At 36.9% G+C, this 20,234-nt stretch overlaps 1 protein-coding gene across 9 annotated transcripts in view; it reads right to left on the bottom strand.

Annotated features, from left to right (window-relative positions):
* DYRK1A (dual specificity tyrosine phosphorylation regulated kinase 1A) overlaps positions 1-20,234 on the bottom strand; it is a 154,191-nt gene that overhangs the window by 68,745 nt on the left and 65,212 nt on the right. The window contains exons 1-2 of one of the 9 annotated variants that reach the window (XM_034948183.3): positions 17,853-17,889; positions 16,354-16,485 (exon numbers count right to left, since the gene is read on the bottom strand). The exons of 6 other annotated variants lie outside the window; for them this stretch is intronic. The gene's annotated coding sequence lies outside the window, so the exon portion shown is untranslated. Of the gene's footprint in view, positions 1-11,491; positions 11,553-16,353; positions 16,486-17,852; positions 17,890-20,234 lie in introns of those variants that run through there. 2 more of the 9 variants (XM_055105301.2, XM_055105299.2) reach the window with 2 other exon arrangements.

Raw genomic sequence — 20,234 nt, 5'->3', positions numbered from 1 at the left:
CTAGTAACAATCAGGAGAGTGGGGATTCTTATGAAGAACTGCATGCTCCCAAATCAGAGGGAGCACAAAAGGAGCAGAACTCCTCCTCTGGCCTGACCTGTGTGCTTCCACCGCCACGAGGTGGGGCGCAGGACAAGATCTCTTGCGTACCTAAGGCACATTACTGTAAAGTTGGGATGATAAGCCATTCTGACATCTCTGTGAGGTTCACATGAGGTAACACGTGTGAGCACACTTGTAAACTCTGAAACACCACTCAAATTAAAAAAAAAAAAAAAAGAATTTCAAACCTGCCTATACATTGTAGATTCTCAAATGTCAGGATAGGAATATTTTAATAGCTAGAAAGCCATGTGAATTTTCCCATTAACTACTTTATTAAATAGGGAAAATCAATTTAAATGATTTTCTAAAAGTTTTCCCCACAGACCTTAGTAGGCCATTTTCATTTTGAATTTCTTGAAAATGCAACTTGTTAGCTTTTTTAAGAGTTGGATCCACTGCAGTATTTATCTTAATAGTAATGCATTTAGTTCAATGCATTCCAGAAAAAAAGCAAATATGTTTTCAGAGCTAATACTTCTTAGGAGATGGCTAAAATAAGACAGCAGTGTAATCCATTACATGCAAAATGAGAGAGTTGAGAGGCCCAATGCTCAGGAAAACTTTTTCAAACTTGCAGTTGTAGCATGTTCTTCAGAGCAACAAGGACAGCAGGTGTGGGTCACTAGCAAGGATTTTCCAATACATTTTCCTGCACATCACTGCGTTCACTTCTTAACGCCTAAGATACTCCGGTAGCAACACTGATTTACCGTTTTAGAAGCAGGGATGCTCTTCCTCCCACATCAATTACAGTAAGAATGTTGTTTTTTCATTTTAAAATACAGATGAGGGTCTCACTAGGCTGCCCAGGGTGGTCTCGAACTCCTCAAGCAATACTCCCACCTCAACCTCCCAAAGTGCTGGGATTACAGGCATAAGCCACTGTGCCCTGCCAGTAAGAATGTTAAGACTGCTAATATTGGTTAAGGACAGGGTGCTAAAATTCCCAACTTTTTCTTGGCATCTGATTACAAATGACTACTCTTTTATATAGAGGGTGCTGGGCTTTGATATGGAAAAACTGTAACTACTGTACTCCAATGGGGAAAAAATGTCACACTGTTCATGATACAAGAGATCTGCACGACTGATGGGCACTTCTATAAACCAGACTACCCAACAGATACATTTGCTCATTTGAAATAAACCAAATGAAATTGAAAAAAAGCACTCCCGTGCAAAGACTATCCCTGATCTTCCCAGCAAAAACTGCATCTTCCCCAACTCTATTTGTTCAGATGTTTATTGTGTATCTCTCTCCATTACAAAACGAGCTCCACAAAAGCAGGGACTCTGTCTTATTCACTACTTCATCCCCCGCACCAACATGAAATGCTTGGCACAGTAAATGCTCAAATACTTGTTGCTTATTTTCCGAAACATTCCTCATCATCTTAAACCTCCTGGCATCTAACAGAAAACACCCCTTAGTTACTAACTGATCACAAATAGTTCCATTACTTTCCGGTGTGCATTCTGTTTTGTTGAATTATTCTGCTTTCCCTATATTCGTGTTTACTCTTGCCTTCTGTAAGTGACAAGCAGGGCTGGTGTTCTAACTTTATAGTATTAATCCCCTATGAAAGCAAAGTAACATATTAAAAAGTTAATAGATTTAAAGAAAACTATCAGAAGCACCATCCTGTGCCTAGCAGCACAGATTCTGCAGCCATCCTGCCCAGATTTCAATTCTGGCTCCATCACTTACTAGCTGTGTCCCTGGGGCACCTTTCTTAACTTTTAGGTGTCCCAGTTTTCTCATTTGTAAAATGGAAATAATTGCATGTCACCTCCCAGTGCCCCAGTCACTTCCCCTCTTCCTACAAATATGTTCGGTGTAGCACCTACCCAGAAAAATCTCTGCTCTTGACTGTCAGCCCCTTCACCCAACTAACTGCTGGTGCTCTCTCTCCCTTTATACCCAAGCAAGAACATCTACCACTCCACCATTCAACTGTGAGTTTTCTGCAATCTGGATTTTCTACTTAGATGTTCTACTCATCTTATCTAGAAGCAAACTAATTTATCGTCCCCTACCCACCAAATCCCTGACTTCTCATTTCTACTAACGGTCCTCTCCCACGCATCCAGGCTTGGCATCATGTTTTTCGATGCTTCATCCTCACCTCCATGACTAATCATTCTCAAGGTTTGTCTAGGGTTCCTCAGGAAAACCCTTCTTGTCCATCTTTTCTGTTCTTACCTCATGACTCCCCACACACAGTAAGGTCCATGGGGACAGAGGCAAATTCTGAAATTGTCACAGGTCTACTCCTGATACCCAGTGAAGGCTTCCGTACTTAGTAGGCTCACTTAATAAATTAATGCGTGCCTGACTTACTATAATAATCTCCAAAATGAATTCCTGACTCCAGATGCCTAAGCCTCCAATCCTTCCTGCAGTTACTGATCTTTCTTAAAATGTCCATTCTGCAACTTGTCTGTTCAGACATACTCATTAACGTATTCAATTCAGGTAATCACTAGTTATAAAGTACTACAGGTGGTACTGGGAGACAGTGAAAGAAGTGGGACAAATCCTCTCCAGGTCTTCAAAAATGTTTTATGTGCAGAAATATGCCATGTAAATATTTATAATAAAAGGTACAATCTGATAAACCTTCTAAACAGAGGTTCTCATCAGCAGGTGGCTTTTAAGAAAGAGAAGCAGAGGAAAGGAACGGGGGCATACCAAGCTGAGAGAAGAAGGTGTGTAACACCCTAAGAGCACAGAAGTATATTCAGGAAACATTCCAGGGGCAATGTTACAGGTCAACTTGTGTCCCCTCAAAATTCTATGCTCAAATCCTAACCCCAGTACCTCAGAATGTTACCATCTTTGGAAAAAAGCTTTGCTGCACACATAATTAGTTAAGATGAGGTCATCAGGGTAGGCACTAATGCAATATGACTGGTGTTATTATAAAATGGAGAAATTTAGACAGCGACAGACAAGCACACAGGAAGACCGCCATGTGAGAAAGAAGGCAAAGATAGGCGTAATGCAGCAGAAGCCAAGGAATGCCCAAGATTGCCAGCAAACTACCAGAAGCTTCCCACACCAACCAGAATGGGAAACATCGATACTCACCGAGCATTGGATAAACTACACAGGACTACACTGCTCCCAGTAGTGAAGAATAATTATCATTAAACACTGCACTGGTCCCACCTAAAAAATCTCAGAAGTAAGACTCAAAGATCAAACTATTTCTAAGTAACCCGACTGCTCCAGAACAAAAGCCAAGAAAACTTACAGAAGAAATACAAAAATATTCGGCACCCGACAAAGTGAAAATTCACAATGGCTGGTACACAATAAAAAATGTCCAGGTACGCACAAAAGCAGAAAGACACAACCCATAAGGGTGGGGGAAATCAACCAATGGAAACCAATCAGGAATTGATACAGCTGTTAGAATTAACAGAAATGGACACAAACAGGTACTGGCCAGGAGCAGTGGCTCAATCTGTAATCCCAGTGCTTTGGGAGGCTGAAGCAGGAGGATCTCTTGAGGAGTTGAAGGTTGCAGTAAGTTATGATTGCACCAATGCACTTCAGCCTGGGCCCCAGAGCAAGACCCTGTCTCTAAAAGAAACGGGAAAAAAAAAAGACATCTCCTACCCTGGTCTATGGTTGCGGACAGTGGCTCACACCTGTAATCTCAGCACTTTGAGAGGCCAAGGCAGGAGGCTCCCTTGAGACCAGTCTGGGCAACACCAAGAGACTTCGTTTCTACTACAAATTTAAAAATTAGCTGGGCTTGGTAGTGCATGCCTGTAGGTCCCAGCTACTCAGAAGCCTGAGGCAGGAGAAGATTCCTTGAGCCCTGGAGTATGAGGCCACAGTGAGCTATAAAAGCACCACTGCACTCCAGGCTGGGTGACAGAGCGAGACCCTGTCTCAAAACAAAAAACAGAAACAGGTACTATAACTGTACTCCATGTATTCAAATATCTAAGGGATGTCATGGAAAATATTTTTAAGACACCCAAATTGAACTAGAAATGAAAACTACAGTTCAGGCATGGTGGCTCACACCTATAATCCCAGCACTTTGGGAGGCTGGGACAGGAATATCACGTGAGGCCAGGAGTTCAAATCCAGCCCGTCATAGCAAACAGAGACATAGGAAGACCCTGTCTCTATTTTAAAAAAAGAAAGAAGAGGAGGAGATGATGAAATAGAAATGGAAATAAAAACTACAATGTGAATGATAAAAAACACAAAGGGTAAAACTAATAAAAGGTTAGATAGTACAGAAAAAAGGACTAGTGACCTTGAAGACACAGCAATAAAAACTACCTCAGAATTCCAAATGAGTACTCAACAACTGAAATTGGATGTCAAAACAGAAGAGATTTTAAAAAGTTAACAGACATTCACTGAGTTCTGGGACAATCTCGAGCACCCTAATAATACACATGTAACTAAAGTTCCTGACAGAGAGGAGAACACAAAAAAATCTGAAAAACTAATGGTCAAAAATCTTCCAAATCTGATAAAAACTACAAACCCATAGATCTAAAAGTTCAACAAACCCCAAGCATAGGAAACACAAAGAAAACTAAACCAAGGTACATAATTATCAAACTGCTAAAAACCAATGATAAACAGAAAAATCTTAAAAACGGCCAGAAAAAGAGACATATTATATACAAATGAATAAAGAAGATTTTCTGTAAGAAACAATGCGAGAGAGCAGATGGTGCAGCAACATTTTTAAATTACTGAAAGAAAAAAGTGTCATTTAGAGTTCCATACCCACCGAAAATATCTGTCAAAAAAAAAGCAAAATAAAGGCATTTTCAGATACCTAAAAGGTGAAAGAATACATCATTAGTAAATACGCACTACAAAAAATGTTAATAGAAGTACTCAAGATGAAGGAAAATGAAAACTAGATGGAAATATGGACCTATACAAAGGAATGAAGACCAGAAAAGATAACGAAATGGATAAGAATACAGGAATTCTTATTTAAATCTAAGTGTTTAAACAATAATAGTAATGTAGTGTAAGGTTGATAACATATGCACAAACAAAATCTATTTTAAAGTCAGTAAAAAGGACAGTAATAGAGAAATAGAAGAATACTATGGTATGGTCAATACACTATACATGAAGTGATCTAATATCCTTTGGAAGCAGACTGTGATAAGATAAAGAGAAACCACTAAATTTAAAAAACAAGGTTAAAATGAATAAACCAATAAAAGGAAGAAAATCAAATCATTTAAAAATTTCAATCAATCCAAAGGCAGAATAAAAGACAGTAGGAGAAAAAGAGGAAAGGGGAAAAACAGACAAAACAAATAGGAAATAAATAGCAGGGTGACAGATTTAAACCAAAACATACCAATAATCACATTAAACACAAATGATCTAAATACCTCAAATGAGAAGCAGAGATTTCAGACCAGGAACAACAACAACAAGAAAAGCAAGATCAACTATATGTGTCTGTAAGAAATAAATTTCTAATACAAAGACATTAATAGATGAAAAGTAAACATTTGGGAAAAGATATATCATGCTATCAAAATTAAGACAGAATGGCTATATTATCAAAGAAAGTATGCTGCAGTCTGAAGAATATCACAAGAGATGAAAGTTATTTTCCAATGATAAAAGTGTCAAATCACCAAGAGAACATACTAAATCCTGAACATCTATGAACCTATTAACAGAGCTTTAAAACACAGACCAAAAAAAATGATAAAACTACAACGATAGACACAATTATATTAAGAGATTTCAATATCCGTCTCTCAATATTTGATAGAACAAGTGGAGAGAAAATCAATAAGGATATACAAGATCTGATCAACACTACCGACCAAGTTGACCTAATTAACATTTAGAGAATATTCTACCAAAGAACAGCAGAATATACATTCTTTTCTAGGGACCAAGCAACTTTAACCAAGATAGACAACATTATGGGGTACAAAACAAACCCTGATAAATTAAAGGAAATCTAGTTATTCAAAGTACGTTCTCTGGTGACAAACTAAATCAGAATAAAGTAACAGAACCATGTAAGTAAAATAAAATAGTCCTAAATAACCACAACTCAAGGAAGAAATCAAGGAAGAAACCATAACTCAAAACAAAATAGTCCTAAATAACCACAACTCAAGGAAGAAATCAAACAGCAAATTATAAAGCATTCTGAAAAGAATGAAAATAAAATATATTAAAATTTTTGATACAGCTAAGGCAATAGTTACGGAGAATATTATAGCATTAATCATCTCTATTAGAAAGGAAAAGAGTTCTTAAATCAATGGCTTCTGCTTTTTACCTTAATACACTAGAAAAAGAGCAAATGAAGCTGGGCGCAGTGGCTCACGCCTGTAATCCCAACACTTTGGAAGGCTGAGGCAGGCGGATCACTTGAGGTCAGGAGTTCAAGACCAGCCTGATCAACATGGTGAAACCCTGTCTCTACTAAAAATACAAAAAATTAGCCAGACGTAGTGGCACACAACTGTAGTCCCAGCTACTCAGGAGGCTGAGGCAGGAGAATCACTTGAACCCAGGGGGCGGAGGTTGCAGTGAACCGAGATCACACCACTGCACTCCAGCCTGGGAAACAGAGTGAAACTCCGTCTCAAAAAAAAGAGCAAACAAAGTCAAAGTCAACGAAATAACAAAAATAAGGATCCAGAGTAGAAATCAACAAAACAGAAAAACAGAAATCAATAAAACCCCAATATCTTTCATGAACATAAGATATAAAAATTCTAAACAAAATTGTAACTATTTGAATCAAACAATCAAAATAAAGACCATCATAACAAAGTGACCTTTATTTCAGCAAACGCTATTATCAGTTTAACATTAAGAAATCAATGAGTACAATTCATCAAATTAACTAAAAAATAAAAACCATGTGGTAATCTCGGGAGATGCAGAAAAAACATTTGACAAATCCAACATCCATACTTGACCTAAGACAAACTTTCATTAACTAGAAATAGAAGGCATCTTTCCCAATCTGATAAAGCAGCGGTCCCCCAAACTTTTTGGCACCAGGGACTGGTTTCATGGAGGACAGTTTTTCCATGGGGGGAGATATGGTTTTAGAATGAAAAACTGTTCTACCTCAGATCATCAGGCATTAGACTCTCACAAGAAGCACGCAACCTGGATCCCTTGCATGTGCATGTCTATGCGAGTCTAATGCTTCAGGTGATGTGAAAAGAGGCAGAGCTCAGGTGGTAGTCTAGCTCGGCACCTCCTGCTGTGCGGCCCAGTTCCTAACAGGCCTCAGACAGTACCGGGGGTTGGGGACCCTTGTGATAAAGGACACTGACAAAAAAAACTCTACAGCTAACATACTGTTTGATCCTCTAACATAAAGAACAAAACAGAATGTCCTCTTTCACTACTTCTGTTCAACATTGTAGTCTATGTTCCATATATATTCCATATTCCATATTCCATAGAGGTTGGAGCCAATGTAGAACGGCAAGAAAAAGAAATACATACAAGGTAACCAAACTGGAAAGCAGCAAAATTGTCTCTCATCATAGGAAATGTGATTATCTAGATAGAAAATGTGATGGAACCTACCAAAAAGCTGCATTAAGTGATTTTAGCAAGGTCACAGAATACAAGGATATATTTAAATCAATTGTATTTCTATGTGCTAGTACTGTAACTATATATCAGAAACTGAAATTTAAAAGCCATGTAAAATAGTGACAAAAATATGAAATACTTAGGCATAAACCTGACAAAATACATGAAAAAACTGCATACTGAAAATTAGAAAAATGAGAGAAAGGGCTAAATAGATATATGTGCAAGGGTCCAAAGAATCAATATAGTTAAAGTATCAATTCTTCTGAAATTATCTATATATTCAACACAACCCCAATCAACATCCTAGCAGACTTTTTTGAAGAAATTAGCGAACTGATTTGAAAATTCATATTAAAATGCAAAAGACCTAGAGTAGCTATAAAAACTTTGAATAAGAGGAAAGTTGTAGAATTAAAACTACCTGATTGCATTAATTATTATTAAGGCCACAGGAGGTCAACACAATATGGTATTGGTATCAGGACAGACAAATAGATTAATGGAACAGAATGGAAAGTCCACAAACAGACCCACACATACATGGAAGACTGATTTTTGACAAAGGTGCAAAGGCAATTCAGTGGAGAAAGGACAGTCCTTTAGACAAATGGTTCTACAATAAATGAATATCCATTTGCAAAAAAAAAGTGATCTTTGATCTATACTTTGCAGCACACTATTAACAAATATTAACTCCAAATGGACCATAGACTTAAATATAAAACCTAAAACTGTAAAATCTAGTGGGAAAAAACAACAACAACAAACAGGCAAAAACATTTTTGATCGTGGGACAATTATGCAAAAACTTTCCAAAAGCAGCTTTCATAAAAGAACAAATGAATAAATTAGGCTTCAAAAAAATTTAAAACATCAGATCTTTAAGACACTTTTAAAGAGAATAAAAAGACAAGCCATGGACTAGGAGAAAAGCTTAGCAAATCATGTATTTGATAAAGGATTTGTATCAAATGTATAAGAAACTCTAAAAGCTCAATAACCGAAAAAAGAATGACAAAAGATTTGAACAAACACTTCACCAAACACGACATACAAGGGGCAAAAAAGTACATACAAAGATGCTCAACAACATTAATCACAGGGAAACACAATGAGATATCACTACCCAAGTATTAGAATGGCTAAAATTAAAAAGGCTGACCACCAAATATGGCAAAATGTGAAGCAACTGAAACTCTCCTGAACTGCTGGTGAAAATGTAAAACGGTACAACTACTTTGTAAAACCATTTAGCAGTTTCTTTAAAAGTTAGGCATATACCCACCACATGATTGAGTCACTCCAATGTTAGGAAATAAAGAGAAATAAAAACATATGTCCATACAAAAAGTTGTACAACAATATTCATAGCATCTTTATTTGTAATAGACAAAAACTGGAAACAACCCAAATGTCCTTCAACAGGTAAGTGGATAAACCAAAGTATATACACACAATGAAATACTACTCAGCAATAAAAACAGTGAACTACTGATAGGTATCACAACACATATGACTCTCAAAAGAACTAAAACCAGGCAAAAAGAACACATATAATCCTGTTTATATAAAATTCTGGAACAAGTGAAGTAATAAATCTTCATTATCTGACTTGTGCTAAAAGTTTCACAAGTAATACTTGTCAAAATCCATCAAATTGTATACTTTCAATTATGTGAAGTTTACTGTAGGCCAATTATAACACAATAAAGCTGTTTTTAAAACTTTTAACCCATTCAAAACCTGACTCTAAGTACAATCAATCCCTTCCCTCCACTCCACAAAAAAATCTGCTTCTCCTACAACATATCTCATTTTAGATGATGGCAACTCAAAAACCCCTTGGAATTACTCAATACCACATTTTCATATTTTAAAAATCAAAGAAATGTCTATTTTGAAACTTGCAAACATTCATGGAGGGCATGTGTTTTTAAAAAACACATTGTGAACCACTGCTGTAAAAAATTCAAAAATCCCCCACTTTTTACAAGAAAAACTTCAAAGTCTATACTATCCACCACTTAGGGCCCCCAACAACATAGTCTCCTCTACCATCTACCTTAGTAAATGCAATTTTCGAACAGGCCCCCATCTTCAACTGGTATAGCATCTTCCACACCCTGTAGCCTTCAAACACCACCTGTTAAAATACTGCCCATTCCTCAAGACCATATGAAATACCATTTTCGCCAAGAATCTTTTCCTAGTCCCAATCCAAAAATTTCTCCCTCTTCTGAATTTCCACCTCTCTTAGAGCATGGATACTCCATACTCCACCATGTCATATAGTTATGTAAAGACATATCCACCTCTGTTAAATTATAAATTCTGAATCTAGGTCCCCTCTGACTGGTTGAATAAAGCATTTCTGTAAATTTATTTTAGAATACATGTTCAGTATATATGCCTGGGAACGTGTGATTAAGAATCAAATGTTATGGTTTAATGTTGGTTTTCATTCTTTACTAGTCTGTAAGATTGTCCAGTTAGCTTGTCTAATTTTACTATGCTCTTAAATAAAGGCCAGAACAATTAAACGGATATACTTTATAGAAAATTTAATACAAACATCTAAATTTACATGGATTATTTTTGGCATCCCTGTTTCAATGCTTTAGGGCCAATGGGAGGGACAAAAGAAGGCAAAAGAGTCCTATGCTTTAACCATCAGACACAAAAAGTGGAGAGCCCTGCTTCCAACAAAACCAAGTGACAAAAAGCCAAAAATGATGCTAGCTGGAACAGTAAGACACCAGGTCTTATTTCAAGGGAATGACACAAGCCTGCCTGGAAGCTGGGGCACTGACACACCTAAGGCCCCGGAGTCCTTGATCACTGTGACCACTTACATTTGACAACTGAATACCAGAAACATTACTTTTGCTCATCTATTCCTCACCCTAAAATGTTCTTTCTTCTTATTACTCTCTAGCTGTTTGAAACCTAAGTGATATTTAAAACCTTAACACAAATTCTATGGGCTTCCTCTTTAACCCTTTCCCAGACTCTCAAATCCATTTCCCATGTCCCTATCATAAAAAGGCCTAGAATTTTTTCCCCTATACCCTTCCAGATAAATCCTTACAGCACTTTTCCATATGGTCATCTTGAATTTTTAATCTAACGTCACATGTATTTATTCTTCACCTCATGTTCCTTAAACAAAGAACTGATTTTTTTTTTTCTGCAGAACCTACCACCTGACAGTACCAATAAAAACTTCACATACACCAACATAATGGTACAAGCAACAGTTAAAACATCTGACTTCAATTAGAAAAGTAATAATAGCAGGAGGTAGTGAATAACAACCTGATCTTCAAATTCAACAGAAGAAGAACAGGGAATTCAAGTTTATGCTCTTATTTGCTAGACTACACAGGCAGTACAAGATAAATTCTGCCCAAAAGCTTGCAACATTTTATTAAATACAAACGTGTATCTTTATAAAAGGTCAAAGTCATGAGAAAAATCAAGCATGCTACTTACTACAAGGGTACTATTTCTGATCTGAAAAAAATGATCAATTTCAGTTTTAGGAAACCTGTGCATAGTGCTGCTACCTGAGTTATATTTTAAGAGACAAAGCTAAAGTAGTTTCCTTTTGTGTTATGAAGTATTTAAGATTTCATACAACTTAATTTCTAAAATGTAATACACATATTTTGGTTACAGTTATTTAACAGAGCAATTAAAGCCTTATTTCCACTTCTGTTCTAAAATCCGCCTGCCCGCAGTGAGTGGGAACTGCCGCAGATCATTAAACGCTCATTTATCAATGTCTCTCACCAGGCAACACAATGCAGCAGAACAGCACACAGAAACCATCCCTGAACCCCAGCAACAGCGGCTAATTAGCATAGCCTACCACTAAACCGACACCATATGATTGGAACTGTTAGTCAGGATGCTAGCCAATCAAACTAGGTTATGCAAATAGCCTATTTTAGTTGCCAGGGCAAAACTACTTCCAATTGTCCAATAGGAAAACAAGCAATAAACAAGAAATGAAATTGAGCTTTGTCACATTTTCAACTTGCTGTTAACACTTTCACGTTTAGAACAAAATTAACAGCAGCTATAAAAGACTAGAAACATATTCTACTTTACTCCAAAGGCGATCCCATGGAATAACATGCAGAACACAGTTAAAGTAGTGCATTTGTTGTAATTTTAACTTTTTACTATATAGACATATGAGTTTTTCTAACAGATGCTGCCATCAACATTTCAACTTTTTTCCCCACCTACTCAAAAGCATTATGTAAATGTCTTTCTATACATTAAAATAGATTCTCAAACATTACATTTTAGAGAAATCACACAAAGCATTTTTATTCTATAATGGAAAGACTAAAGAGGTGGGCATAACAGAAAGCGTGGCTCACTGAAGTCTCAAGTATTCCCAGGTGGAGGAAAACTAACATTTGGTTTATTATGACAAACTTTAATATATAGCTTCAAAAATAATTTTAAAATAAAACCCAATTAAGTATTAACCTATAGAGCTTAAAATATGAAGACTGAGACCAAGTAAATAATACTCATATCTGGGAACCAAGTTCAGTTAAGATGTAACTGTAAATAAAAGACATTACATTCATATGCAAAATGTCTAATAATGAATAAAACATTAAAAACTTCAACTGTGTCAGTACATACTAACAGCTACAAAGATAGTTTTAAAGAACATCAGTGTTCTGACAATTCTGAGTGGTTGAGAGTTTCTTTAATCTCACATATTCAGAGAAATGCTTTGAAACATGTCAAGGAGACACAGTTCCCATTTGTGCCTTATAAAAGATACAATTTTATTTTAAAATAGATCAACTTGTCCCACCTAGCCTAGCAATTATCTCCTCCTAAATAGAGTACAGATTCATTCCACATCATGAAAAATTTCGTGATTTTTAAATATTTTTCCATAGAGCGTCTATAAACGTCTCCAGAAAGACGTCTAGCATTTGTAAAGTATATTTCATTAAGACAGAGTAGATTTCAAGCATCAGATTCCAAGAGAAGAGCATGTTGGTCCTATCCCTAACACTACAATTTCTCTTCTCCTGAAGCCACTTTTCCACCATCTCTAAGCACCCATCACCCACACCTGTCCCTTAATTGCTTCCCATGTTCTCTCTACTCAGGAATTCTGGAACCCGTTAAAGTCCAATGAAACCAAGACTGGAAAAGCCAGGTTCGAAAAGTCAGAAAAAGGATCAATAACTCTAAAACTAGAAGGAAACTTAAAAATAATCTAATATTAACCCCCCCATCCTAGAAACAAAGAAACTATATTTTTAGAAACATAATGCGTAAGATCCCACAGATAAAAAGCAAAGCTCTCGCAGAATCCATGAATAATCAATATTTTAGTCACACATCAATGTCTCTTGGTTTCTTGTCCATATGAAAACTTGTTTAAAAGTAAGCTTTCATGAGATTAGCTCAGGATCATTCACGATACTATCATCTACACGCTACGAGTCAAGGCTTAAGACAGGTTTGAAAATCACTGTCTAAACCAAAGTATTTAATCCATTCCCTGAAAGACTCAATCTCAGCCCTTTAAACTTGACAACTTTCGGTACGTTTTTGAACTACTTGGAACCTGCATTAGCCTCCTTTAATTCCGAAGGATAAAGGTAAGAGAGAAATAAAAGGGAAAGATTTTAAAGCCAATTTCATTCATACTCTTACTCATGAATCTTTAATATTTTGGTTTGTTCTCCCAGGTTCTTATTCCCTCCATATTGATAAAGCAATCCTAACTCAGCCTGGGCATTTTCCATGTCGAGGGACTGTTTCCTGGTCCACCTCTTAAACATTTTTTGTATCACAAAACCTTCCCCTTCTTGAAAGGGACAAATATTAAAAACTTGGCACTCCTACTTTCCTTTGGGGACTAGAGACATAAGGAAACATCATCTGCCTAGTGACAGATGCTCTGGGATAATCCTCAATTTAAATGTTTAGCTTACCATCAGTTCTTTTTAAAGTTACTTAAATTATGGAGTTTAGGAAAGTACGAAAAAGTACTACTTTTAGAATCAGAAATTAAACATTAAACATGTTTTAAAATAGTTAACTTACTAAACTAAAATCATTACATAAATATATATATATATTTAGAATTCCTAGTAAAGAAAGTAAGTTTTCTAAGTATACAATTAATCATTAACTTTTTTTTTTTTTTTTAAGATGGAGTTTTGCTCTTTTGCCCAGGCTGGAGTGCAATGGCGCGATCTCGGCTCACTGCAACTTCCGCCTCCTGGGTTCATGCTATTCTCCTGCCTCAGCCTCCCGAGTAGCTGGGATTACAAGCTTGCACCACCACACCAGACTAAAACATACAATATACTGATTATATTTTCTCCCCTATAAGAAATATTTTTAGAATAACTGTTAACTTTTTTTTATCTGCAGTTAATGATGCTTGAGACACAGAAACAGCCTCTATCCTCTCAATGTGTAACAGCCATTATTATGCCCAGTAATGTATTAGCCAAGATCATCTCAAATGACAAATCATACCATATTAACAATTTTATATTTTAGGTAGAAATAGAACGCAGCTTTATAGTTTTGAAAAACATCAAGTGGATAAAATTTTTCAATTTGAAGCCATCTTATTTGGAAAAATATTCAAAAGTCTGGCATGACTACCTTGGTCAAGTTTTTAATACCTCATTCTCTAAAGTGAGGCTGCCACCACAGTTTTGCTGGACATCTTTCATAAAAACGTTAAGCCAAGTAGATATTTCTATTCTCTAACCTAAGGGCAATCCTGCTTCTTTTTTGTCCCCTACTTCTCATTAAGACTGTTTATAAAGCTAGAAGGTAAACTGGTATTTAAATCTGGATTATAGACATAAATTTTTAAATACTGGACTACTGGACTATTCTTTACTCTTCTGAATCAACTAACTCACATTTGGGTAACAGTGCCATCCTCTTCCTCCCTCCCTTTCCCAGAACAAAAAAAAAAAGGCTCCTAGAACCTTATGAAAATTCAGTATATGACAGTATACTGTTATATACTAAATATACTTTTGCTCCCTCATTTAGGTATCATGAAAACATAAAAGTTGACTTAAGATTTTATTCAGCTAGAAGTTATAATAGTATATTGTCAAAACAAAAAGATTCTTGCAAATTAACTTTAGGGTTTAAAAACTGGTTTTTGTACTGTACTTATCCAGACAACAAAATAGTACAGTAAGTGTCATCTTTCTTAAGCAACTACATCTATACAAACTACATAAAGTATTTTTGTATCAATTTCTATGTCATATGAAAACAAGCAGACTTAAGTTTAGGGGGTATAGCTGGTCTAACTTTTTAAAAAAATGAACATTATGAAAACCTCCCTTTCAAGAACCTTGGTGGGAAGCTACTGCAAGGGTAAGTAGTCATCCTCAAAGCAGCTGAAGCCCAGGTGACAAGAAAAGGCCCTGTGCCTGCTCACAGGAGGTAATGGGTAAAACATGTGGAACAAGGTCAAGGACAGAAGAAACAGTGCTTCCAAACACCCAATCCAAACCCAAAGTCACAAAGGCAGGGAGTGAAGTACAGGTGCTGACTTTCAATAGAGCCTCATCTCCAATGGGCAACTTCGTAGCTCACTAAAGCTAGGCATTGCAGGAAATGTTTACAAAGGCCAGGAAGGCCACCCAGCTCTTAAAACATACTACCAGAATTCACTGGTAAAAAGAGAACCAAGGATAGCTACAATTCAAGTGTGACTGAAAACAATCCTTTAAAACTAACAGCAAGCGAAGGAGCCAACAGCCACCCCAGCAGCTCAGTTTTCCCAAGCTGGGAAGGAGGGTGCTTCTAACAAGAAAATCTAGAACACTGGATAGAGTAAACATATTGTTCTTATCCTCTATATTCCTCTATACCATCCACAGAAACAAGCAGTGAAAGATCACTAAATAAAATAAAGCATGGGATGGAGACATACCAGTGAACCAAAGATTTTGTCAGTTTTCTGCAAGAAAAGGCAACTGGGATCATACCAATAATTTAAGGAATGTCAAAAAGATCTAGAGCTGAAAGCTGGGACCAGGAACCAGAGCAGAAGTGGCAGATGCCATTCTGGGTGGTAAAGAAAAACTGGAGTAGAAAGAAGGGGAGAGATTGGCTTGATACTAAACAACTATCTGCCGCATGATCAGCCTCCGCCAGTGGCTCTAAAGAAATACCTACTCCAGTGAACCTACTGAGTCCCAGCCGCTCAAACACAAGTGAACAGTCACCCCAAGGGTGAGGCCAAAGAAATACCTGTGAGGATACCAAGCCACCTGCACCAGGACTAGACACGCCAAAACCACAAGTTCAAACTGCTTAATGAGGCCTCCTCAACCTGGCAAGCAGAGAAAGAGAATCTTCCTGCCAGGGTTCACACTCGCTAAATAAACTGAAGCTTGCCTGTCAGTCCACATGCCTCACCCACAAACACCAAGTCTGCACTCAGTCCTCTCACTTAGGAGAGAGGCAAAATGATGACAGAGGACTCTGGCTCTTGAGTTGGGTAATAAGGGTTCCCAGGTATTTGTGCGGTGCATGGAACAAAGGTGAAAGTAAAAACTATCCTAGTGCAAGTTGAACACGTATCATAGAATTAAATCATCTTTTAAAATGTACCAGACCTCAATCCAGTGGTAACATTTCTCCTATGACTGGAACGACCTCAGTGACACAGTAGCACATCTCCCTCTCCATGAGTCTTAATACACTATGTTCTTCCAGTATAGTTCTCTGTTTTCAATATTCAGAAGATTCTAAGACAAAAATAAAGGATTCAATTAAGTGAAAGAAAGATGTGTAAGTGAATATACCTATATACAAGCTGGAAGTAACTGGTGGGTAACAGCTGTGAGGTAAAAAGAAATATAAAGGGCTCTAAAGCTCTCATTTCAAATCTTGAGAAATCAAGAGAAACTGTCTAAAACTGATGGCCAAGAATGGGGTTTAAGTTAGTTTTATAACATTTTAATAATAATCAACAGAAAAACTTTAAAAGAGGATCAGGAGAAACTGGCTGGAAAAGAGGTAGCACTGAGAGCTATCTGGTTTCATTTTTCAATGGTTTTTTAAAATACTAAAACACAGCTACAAACATACTAATGTATTAAAAATCATGGAGGCAACCAAGAGAAGAATTTTAAAACGGAAAATAGTAAAAGGGGTTACCCCTGTAAGTGGAAACGAGGAAAAGGAAAACTGACATTTCATTCTTTTACTTCCAGAATGGATTAAATTTTATTAACATAAGCGTGTAAATTGACTGATTAATGCTTAAAAGAACAAGTCTGAATTTAACAATATCGGCTAAGCATGGTGATTATGTTTTGGATATGTGTCCCCACACAAATCTCACGTCAAGTTGTAATTCTCAATATTGGAGGAGAGGCCTCTTGAAAGGTGATTGGATCACAGAGGCACACCTCCCCCTTGCTATTCTCACGATGGTGAGTTCATTCTCACGAGATCTGGTTGTCTAGAAGTGTGTAGCACTCCCGCTTCTCTCTTTTCCTCCTGCTGGGGCTATGTAAGACATGCCTGCTTCCCCTTCACTCTCTACCATGACTCTAGGTTTCCTGAGGCCTCCCTAGCCATGCTTCATGTATAGCCTGTGGAACCGTGTACCAATTAAAACTCTTTTCTTCATAAATGACCCAGTCTTAGGTATTCCTTTATAGCAGTGCAAGAACAGACTAATACAAATGGCCTGAAGAATACTACTACCAGCAGTAGGAGAGGAAAGAGCTGGCTGCAACCAGTAGGTTACAAAAACAGCAAGCACTCAACAATGGTTTTTAAGCTTTGGTAACTTTATACAAAGCAGACCTGGATTTGTGTTAACAACATAAATATTTACATCTCGAGTATCTTTTTGAGTATCTGATTCCATGGAGTATATTTTGTGGACGGTTTATAAAAATTCAAATTAACTTATTTGTGTTTCTCTCTAATGTATATCCATTAGCAATATGGATCTCTACACTTTTTTAAAAGACTAAAGTAAGGAATACAGAGGCCAAACTAAGAAGGCACCGTTAAGTAGCCTGGTATTCACCACCAGAGAGAAGAGGAGAAAGAGTGCTTAAAGAAAAGTAAAATCTTGGTCGGGCACGGTGGCTCATACCTGTAATCCCAGCACTTTGGGAGCCCAAGGCAGCAGGATAACCTGAGGTCAGGAATTCGAGAAAAGTAAAATCTTAAATTTCACCTTTTGAGGAGATAATCTACACTATCCAAATCTTAAGCAATGATAACTTTTTATATCAAATTTTGTAGTTTTAGTTTTCCTATCAAAGAATCTTCTTACACTAAGCCAAAATTTATTCAAAACTTTTTAAACAATGGCCAAATCTATAATTTTCTGAAAATACAAAAAACAAATCCCATCAAATTATTCCTAGAGTGAAATTATTTCATTTCACTTTGAATCTACAATTCAAATCATTATCAATAAATACATTCTTCACAACTCCTATTTGCTTAAGAACACATGTTCCTTTTAAAAGCAGTGATTACATCTAAAAAACTTTCCAGAAGAGCTAATACAGATAAGCTTACTGTGCCTGATAAAAACCAAAGAGTAACTCATTTATGAAGCCCTGGGAATCCCTTTAAAAGGAGATACATATTACACTACATAAAAGGTCATCACCATCAACAGACTGCTGATGGGTTCATTCTCATTTGTTCAACACACAGATTTGAGAATCTGTTATGTTTGAGGCATTACAGTAATAAATAAAACTTAGTTCTCCCATACAAAAAGTTAAAGCTCTTGTATAAAACGACACCATGAACAAAAGGCAAATGCAAACTGGAAAATGTACCAGCAGTAAGTTAACAGTAAGTATCCCTAAAATCAAAAGCATGATCATTAAGAGGAGGGACTCACAGGCCCTGAATTTGCTCCCCAGCTCCATCCCTTACTAGCTGTGTGACCTGGGGCAGGCTACCGAACCTCTGTCTGGGTCAATCACAGTACCTGTACCAGAGTTATCATTAGGAGTAAATAAGTTAATACCTGTAAATAATTTAGAATAGTTATTGGCATCTAGTAAGGGTTCAATGAGAAACTTTGGTAAATTAAGAAAAAAAATTAAAACCCCAAAGAAATATCAACAAAAGGAAACTCACAAAAAACATGAGTAACAAACCCCCCAAAAAACATACTCGGTCTAATATTCAAGCAAATGTAAATGTAAATATTGAGTTATGTTTTGTCTATTGAATTGGCAAACATTTTAAAATACCTAGGATCCTAGGGTGCAGAAAAATTCTGATGTGCAGCTGGTAGAAGCATAAACTGTACTTTAAAAAGGTATTTGAAAATAATGTATCAAAAGGCTTTAAAATGTACATATGCTTCACCTTAACAATTCCAACTTCTAAGAATTGAACCTAAGGCAATAAATAAAAAACAAACAAAAAAACACCATAATAGTATCCACTTAAACATTGTTCATGAACTAATTAGCAAAAATGGGGAACCGTTAAACATTAACTAATTCACAGAATACTGATTAGTCACTTAAAACAGTACTATAGAAGAATATTGATGCTGGAGAATGTTTAAATTTTAAAAGCAGACTAAAAAGTGACTAAAGGCCAAGATGGTGACTCACACCTGTAATTCCAGCACTTTGGGAGGTTAAGGCGGAAGAATCACTTAAGGCTGGTCTTCAGCAGTTCAAAACCAGCCTAGGGAACACAGCAAGCCCACATCTCTACAGAAATAAAAATAAAGAAGTTAGCCAGGTGTGGCAGCACGTGCCTGTAGTCCTAGCTACTTGGGAGGCTGAGGCAGGAGGATAGCTTTAGCCCAGGAGTTCAAGGCTGCAGTGAGCCATGCTTATGCCACATGGCATTCCAGCTTAGGCAACACAGCAAGATTCTCTTTAAAAAAATCTGCAAAGCAAATTTCAACAAATTTTCTTGAGTTATATTGTTAGTATCTGTTAAGTTTCATTGCTTTAGTTCTTCTTCAGAGCCTCCTGTTATTTGTATGTTGAAACTTCCTTGCCTGTCTTTAGTAACTGTCGCTTTCTCTGGAATGCTTCATTTTTCTTCATTTCTTCTTGGTTATTCATCTTTTTTTTTTTTTTTTTTTTTTTTTTTTGAGAGCGAGTCTCGCTCTGTAGCCCAAGCTGGAGTGCAGTGGCGCTATCTCGGCTCACTGCAAGCTCCGCCTCCCGGGTTCATGCCATTCTCCTGCCTCAGCCTCCCAAGTAGCTGGGACTACAGGTGCCTGCCACCACACCTGGCTTATTTTATTTTATTTTTTTTTTTTTGTATTTTTAGTAGAGACGGGGTTTCACCGTGTTAGCCAGGATGGTCTCGATCTCCTGACCTCGTGATCTGCCCGCCTCGGCCTCCCAAAGTGCTGAGATTACAGGCGTGAGCCACCACACCCGGCCAGTTATTCATCTTAAACAGTTTTTTGAGAAACTTTATATGGCGTTTTTCACTCTGTTTAGGTTTCATTTTTTAAATTATCTTTTACTTCTCT

This window comes from Pan paniscus, chromosome 22 (genome assembly GCF_029289425.2).
Source record: "Pan paniscus chromosome 22, NHGRI_mPanPan1-v2.0_pri, whole genome shotgun sequence".
NCBI lineage: Eukaryota > Metazoa > Chordata > Mammalia > Primates > Hominidae > Pan > Pan paniscus.
The sequence above is the reverse complement of the archived record's forward strand: the minus strand, read 5'-3'. Positions and strand labels throughout refer to the sequence as shown.